Source organism: Mytilus edulis, chromosome 11 (genome assembly GCF_963676685.1).
Source record: "Mytilus edulis chromosome 11, xbMytEdul2.2, whole genome shotgun sequence".
Lineage (NCBI taxonomy): Eukaryota > Metazoa > Mollusca > Bivalvia > Mytilida > Mytilidae > Mytilus > Mytilus edulis.
Window position 1 is genome coordinate 64099227 of NC_092354.1, and position 7168 is coordinate 64106394.

General features: G+C 33.3%; 1 long non-coding RNA gene across 1 annotated transcript; it reads left to right on the forward strand.

Annotated features, from left to right (window-relative positions):
* Positions 1-2654: 2654 nt before the first annotated feature.
* On the forward strand, positions 2655-5166 carry LOC139496049 (uncharacterized). Its single transcript, XR_011657535.1, has 2 exons — positions 2655-2788; positions 4467-5166. It is a non-coding gene; the product is annotated as an uncharacterized lncRNA (long non-coding RNA).
* The last annotated feature ends 2002 nt before the right edge of the window (positions 5167-7168 follow it).

Sequence of the window (7168 nt, forward strand, 5' to 3'; positions counted from 1 at the left end):
TGTGGTTGCAAAAACGTTGCCACCGATAAGAATTTGTGTCAGCTCCGTTTATTAGACATTCATTTGATTAAGGGAGCTACCATTTGATTTTTATGGGGGGGGGGGGGGGGGGGGGGGGGGGCTAGAAAGAAAAATTGTGTCCTGCCTTTTTTTTTTATTTGTAATCTCTATCCTGCCTTTTTATTTTTCAGTCTATTCGGTCCTGCCTTTTTTTTTCTTAGCTTATCCTGACTTTTTTACAACAATTGTCATCCTGGCTTTTTTTTTTGCCAAGTTACTCATCCTGCCTTTTTTTTACTCAAAATCCTGTCCTGCCTTTTTTTTCAAATTTCATCCTAGCCCCCCCCCCCCCCCCCCCTTTAAAATCAAATGGTAGCTCCCTAAAGCTACAACGCACATCGCACCGATGTAAAATCACTGCGTCCTTCACTGCGACCTTTAGCTGCCAAAATTTAAATACTTCCTTTACATTACTCTTTTTGCACTTCCACCTTTACGATGTACTTTTCAAAGTGTTTTATAAATAGTATCAAGAGGTAGTAATACATCTAAGTGTTTGAAAAAAGTTAAATATTTGTAAAAAAGACCTATGAATGAGTACAAATGTACCTGAGCGTGCTTAATTTAAATTTTCTTTATATTAAATAACCCATATTTGTTATGTAGTTATTTCACAATTCTAATTGCGTCTTTCATTTACATTTAAAGCTTAAAAAAAGAATGGTTACATAATTTTACTGAGGACTATTTTGAAATTTGAATTCAGGTTGTATTCTGGTCAAATTTAATTTCTTTCTTTTTTTTTACTAATTTTAATATTCTAAAAAAAAGTACCGACATTTATTATAATAATAAATAAGATAGACAAGCCAACCCAATAAACCATTCATATCCTTTAATTTATTTATCATTTTTTTTTTCATAATTAATTCAGACATTTTGCAGTGCACGTTCCTTCGAATTAATATCTTTGGTGCACCAAAGGGAGATAATTTGGAGCTTTTTAAGTGATATCTACATTTTAAAAGTCCGCTGGGGCCAACACGAATTGATTTTTTTTAATGATTTTTGTACCACATGATAAAGTAACAACTACTTAAGGTAATGAAAAATTAATGTTTAATTTTTTTCTGAAAATCTTATACCCGCGAGCCTCCTTAAGTTCAATATTTCTCCACAATGGTGGATTTCGTTACAATCTTCTCCATTTAGACTACCAAGTTTCTAACTGCATTATTAGTTTATAACTGCATTATTATATGTACACCAGGGGCGGGTCCAGTCATTTATAAAAAGGGGGGGATCTAACTATACAGTGGAGATCACTTCTAACCTCTCATTAGAACTGTCAGGAGAACTGTCATAGAACTGTTCTAACCTGTCCAAGAACAGTTCTACCTAGAACAGTTCTACCCTAGAACTGTTCTAAGTAGAACTGTCAGAATCAGTTCTAGGTAGAACTGACTAAAAGGTGTCAGGCTGACAGTTCTACGTACTGTTCTAGAACAGTTCTCCTGACAGATTTAATGAGAGGTTAGAAGTGATCTCCACTGTATGTTCCCACTTAAATGCATTAATTGTCAAAAAAGAGGGGGGGGGGGTCAACTGCCGTAACTCCCCCACCCTAAATCCGCCACTGTACATTTAATTATGTAACAATTGCATATAATTCTTACGTCGTGAATTACAAATGTAATACATTAAGTCTCTGGATATTGCAATCGTTAATATATGTATGTAATGCCCGCCTACAATTGTAAGGGTGCATTACGTGTTTTGATGGGTCCGTCTGCCGTCTGTGTTGGTGTATAGGATGGTTTATCGTTTAGTTGATAAACCTGTAACTTCGTGCACAAACTTATTATCATGTTACAAGTATGTACTTTTTACAATATACATGCATACCATATTAGGCAGAAGCAGCCCCCCCCCCCCCCCGGGAAAAATTGGATGCTTTTCTAAAGAATTACTGGTGCGTGACTAGAGCGGGCGCCCCCTCCCCCACCCCTTGGGTCAGTCAGTGGACCCATCTTATGAAAATTTCTGGATCCGCCACTGTTAGGGTTACATGTATCTCGTTGGCAATAATACCACATCTTCTTATTTTCAAATAAGTCCTTACTATTCGTTCTTGTTATTTTGTTTTGACCTATATTATATATAATTGTATCCTCCCCTATCAGTTATACGTTTTCTCACAGGTATGACTTTAGAAAGCATCTTAAAGAGAACAATGTATATATTTTAGTCAGTTCTCATTCAAACCAGTTTCGATGTTTAAATTTACTTGTAGAGCGTCGATTATATTAGATTAAACTATTAGATTTAAAGTTTTTGTAAATTGAGAACTTTTTGTGTTGATAATTCAATGAGATGAAGACGAACGGGTGTAATTTAAACAAATTGTATTCAAATGTTTTGGTCAGATAATGAAACCTTGAACTCATCGTTCGTCTAAAGAACAAAAGACAGGTGAAAAACAAATCTGTCAACCAAGTACGTGAATCAGATGCTTCATTCAAACGAACAAATTTTCTATCTTTTGACACAAAAGAGAGAAATATGGGTTAAAAACTAAGATGTTTATTGAAAACGAAATAATTTAAAATGTTTTGTCAGCGATTATTTTAATGTATTTCGAAATAATTGTAGTTATTTTGAAAAATGTAAACTAGGGTAAGTGTTCAACTTTTTTGATTGGTCAATTTGAGAAAGAACTCTCGTATAAATGTCAGTTTGCTTTTCTCTTAAATTATTGCCAGAGGTATTCAGAAAACAGACACAAAATGTAAGTCTTTATTATTACAACTTAATTGATCTGAAAGCTTCTTTTTGTTTACTTGATTTTTCGTTTTATTTTTGCTCCCTACACGTATCAATTAAGTTGAAATAGTCGATATATTTAACATTATAATTATTGAGATTTTGTGAAAATGGATTTACAATCATGCATTTCAATTTGAATGCATAGAAATGTTTAGTATTTATTAATTATATTATTTTGTCAAGTAAAGATGGTTTAATTTCTTTACAATACGTTTCTTATTAATATGTTTAAAAATAAAAATTGTTTCTAAAATACAAAAATTACAACATTTATTGCTAAACTTTTTTATTCGGTATATTTTATTGGACCTGTGTTGAAGGACGCAGTGTAATAGGGCGAGCCGAGATCTTTGAAAATCATTTAATAAGATGGAAAAGTTATTTTATAATTCATGCAGATGTTTTTTTTTTCGTTATTTCTATAACATGTTTTAACATTTTAATTTTAGTAAATTAAATGTTCATTTTACTACTTTTTTTTTGTAAAATCTTTTAACACTGATAAAAAAAATGTTTCTTTCAAGTTGAGAACCTCCGCTCCTTTAGCTTAATAAAAGTTAATTTCATTCTTTGCAATGTTAACTGTATGTTTTATATCAAAAGTTGATTACGTTTACAAATATAAATTAAAAAAATAAATGTTTTGACATATCGAAGTGACAAAAATTTGGCGACTTTATGAACTTCAAGGCATTTTTACAAGGTGCGTGTTTTTATTTTTAAAAACGTTTTATATGTAATAGTCATTAATAAAAGGAGATTCGACGTGCACATAAGTTGACGAGAAACGTTTTACCAGAGAAAAATAAAAACAACAGTTAGATACTTTACATATATCTTAACCCGAAATACAGATCTAGATGTATTGATATTAATTTCTATCCGACTCAACTCATTTGTTATAAAACAAAATGACGATAACCACAGAGACTATATAACACATTGTGCGTTGCAAACACACATTGAATAATTGATTGTCGCTTACTTAGAACTAATTGCAATTATTTCGGAACGAAAATTTAACAGTTAATACAAAAAGTAGATTAAAAGAGGGACGAAAGATACCAAAGGGACAGTCAAACTCATAAATCTAAAACAAACTGACAACGTCATGGCTAAAAATGAAAAAGACAAACAGAAAAACAATAGTACACATGACACAACATAGAAAACTAAAGAATAAACAACACGAACCCCACCAAAAACTAAGGGTGAATTCAGGTGCTCCGGAAGGGTAAGCAGATCCTGCTCCACATGTGGCACCCGTCGTGTTGCTTATGTGATTACAAATCCGGTAAATAGTCTAATTCGGTAGGTCACATTCATGAAAGGGAAGGGGATTGTAGTTACGACGTAAGGAACATATCCGATATCATTTGTGAAACGGTTATTCCATAGATTACATGTATGCAAGGTAGAACGATAGGGAATTGCCACTGGGAACAAAGCTACAAACCATCATAGAGTATTTATTGTACAAAAGGTATCAACTTTAAAGAACCGATTGACATGTGTTATTATAAAAACATCACGAAATCGGCATGTTTAGAAAACAATATGTCTCTTATGAAAAAAACAAATTGAAGGTTTATCAAAAGAATGAAAAACATGCAATCTAATGAAATATTTGTTATTTTCAGGATCAGATTTTTGTTTATTTTCGTTTTGTTGGTCAGCGTTTACAGCTGTGTCCATGCAAGTCCTGGGTCAGATTTTTTAGGAATCCTCGCTTGGACAAATGGAGTTGACCTTGAAACAGTTCACACTCGCGAAGAAGCATGCCAATACAAAGAAGGTACAGATTTCAACTTAGAAGATTGCATAAACGCTGTAATTGATAAGGTTTGTTCCGGGAATTGCAACGGAAGAGGTCGGGGTGTTGTTTCAGCCGTGATCTGGCAAGCCGTGTTGCAAGCCTCGGCTGTTGATTTTTGTGCAAAAGCAGAAAATGAAGAGGGTTGCGTCTGGCTGTTATCTGAATCAAAAGATTGCGAGGACAAACGATCGTTTAATATCAAAAAGTCTTCTGGATCAGGACACGATCTTCCACAGCTGCCACCAAAACCAAGTGAGAAGAGGAGTTTGAATTTCGACAACTTGAAAAATGCTCTCAAGTCAAACAGAGGTAGAAGTGGTTTATTAAGGAAAATGCTGAATATAAAAAAATAACATTGACGATACTATAGTGGACGCTGATGACCAATAAACTGCGACACGGACAATGATTGTATTGATTGTAATAATATTTTGGGGGACATTTTGAAGGGGATTACAAAAATACGGGGTTACTTTTAATGACTGTATGTGATTTAAAATTAAAATGAAATAGTTTTAAAGGCATTTGTTTAATTTAGTGTTTTTTTAGTTGAGAGAACATGTATTTTTAACATGTTTAATTGTGACGAAAAAATACAACAAACACACAAAATGTAAAAAAAATCATTAGCGTAGAAACGAACAAAATCGATTGGTTATCTATATGAGATGTGTATAGTTTTAACATTGAGTATCATTAAACAATTGAAGAAGGTGATATGATATTTTCTTAAATTTTTACTGAAGCTTGATACAAAAACTGTTAATTTCATATTTGCTGAATACAAAAATAAATGAGTGAAAACATTAAGCTGAGAACTCGAAGTCATATAGATTTCTTATTTCAATGTCATGTATTCTTCTTTATGGGGTTTAAGTGAGATCGTTCAAAAAAACTACGTTTAGACATGTCATCTTGTACACAGCTGAGTATAGTACTGTGACAGTTAAAGGTTGTTGAACACAACATGAGTATATGAGTATAAATTGAACTTAAGACAATATCTACAGCCATTCACTACATGTAGCATCAGCGTATAATGAGTTTTAACGTATATCCAGTTGTTGGCATGATACTGGTTATATTCATCTCATATATCTTATGATGTTATGATACTTAAATCCTAACGGGATGGAATGGCTTGATATTCATATGATGAAGACATAATCTATCAATCAGTGTTTAATTGTGGTCTGGAACTTCTTGTAGTCCATTGTTAAAGTATGCATCATTGTCATCTTGTTTAGTTTCTCTTGTTACCTATTCTGAAATCGGACTCGGCCTTCTTTTAAAATGAGTTTTACCGTGCGTATTGCTGTGTTTTTTTACACTGGCTAGAGGTATAGAGCGAGGTCTGAGATCTAAAAAAAACTTGTATAACCCCGCCGTATTCTGGTGTTGCTAAACGGTGGAAACGGAAAACGAAACAGAAACGGAAAGAAAGTTTTATATAGATGGATTTTAAGGGGGATGAAGAACTAAGAAAATCAATAGATCTTGCCTTGTTGGGAAATTTTGCCGGGAGGTGGTATCAGCTGGCTCATAAATAAAATTATGTACTAGTTCAGTGAAAATGGGCGTCTCACTAAACTTGAAAACATATAAATGAGATTAAATTAAAACAAATATACAAGATTAACGAAGGCCAGAGGTTCCTGACTTTGGACAGGCGAAAAAATGTGGCGGGGTTAAACATGTTTTGTGAGGAGATCCAAACCCTCCCCTATATCTCTAGCCAATGTAGAACATAGAAACACATATGAAGCAATACACACAGTAAAACTCATTTTAAAAGACGTCTGAGTCCGATGTCAGATTAGACATGTTTTTCAAATCAGATTTTCGTATTTATAGCGTTTTTTTAATAGACAGCCCTTGCATTTTATCCCTATGTTTTATTTTAGACATGTCGGCTAACTTGGCTGACAGGCAGGGGTATCCAACACAATGTTTATACTAGATACACAAATGATAATTGTTGCAAAGTTTAACCAAAACTATCAGACGACTCCCTAAACGACATATGTTCAATAAAATTTGGCCCAGTAGTTTCAGAGACTGAGAAATTTTGTAAAAGTTAACAAAGACAAAATCGGACGACGAACGCCATGTGATGAGAAAAGCTAATTTAGCAGGGCAAGGTCAGATAAAAAAAAATAAGAACTCTCTTAAAGAATACCACTCAAGACTAAAGCAGGTTTTAGTACCAGCAGAAACGACCATAACAGATCAAAAACATTGAATGAACATTACACTATAATTGAATCAACTAAAAAGACATCAACTAAATATGAACCACTAAATGAACCATTACATCCAAAATGGAAAGACATAATAACCTAAGTATAGACGAGAACAAAATCAGAATATGGATTCAATACATAAAAAGTATGAGGGCCAGAAGAAAAAGCTATAGAATGTAAAAATATATAAAACGACTTAGCAGCTATCATATTATTATTCACCATCAATACCAGCTTGATACCTGATGAATGGACAACAGGAGACATTTGTGCATTTCCGCTA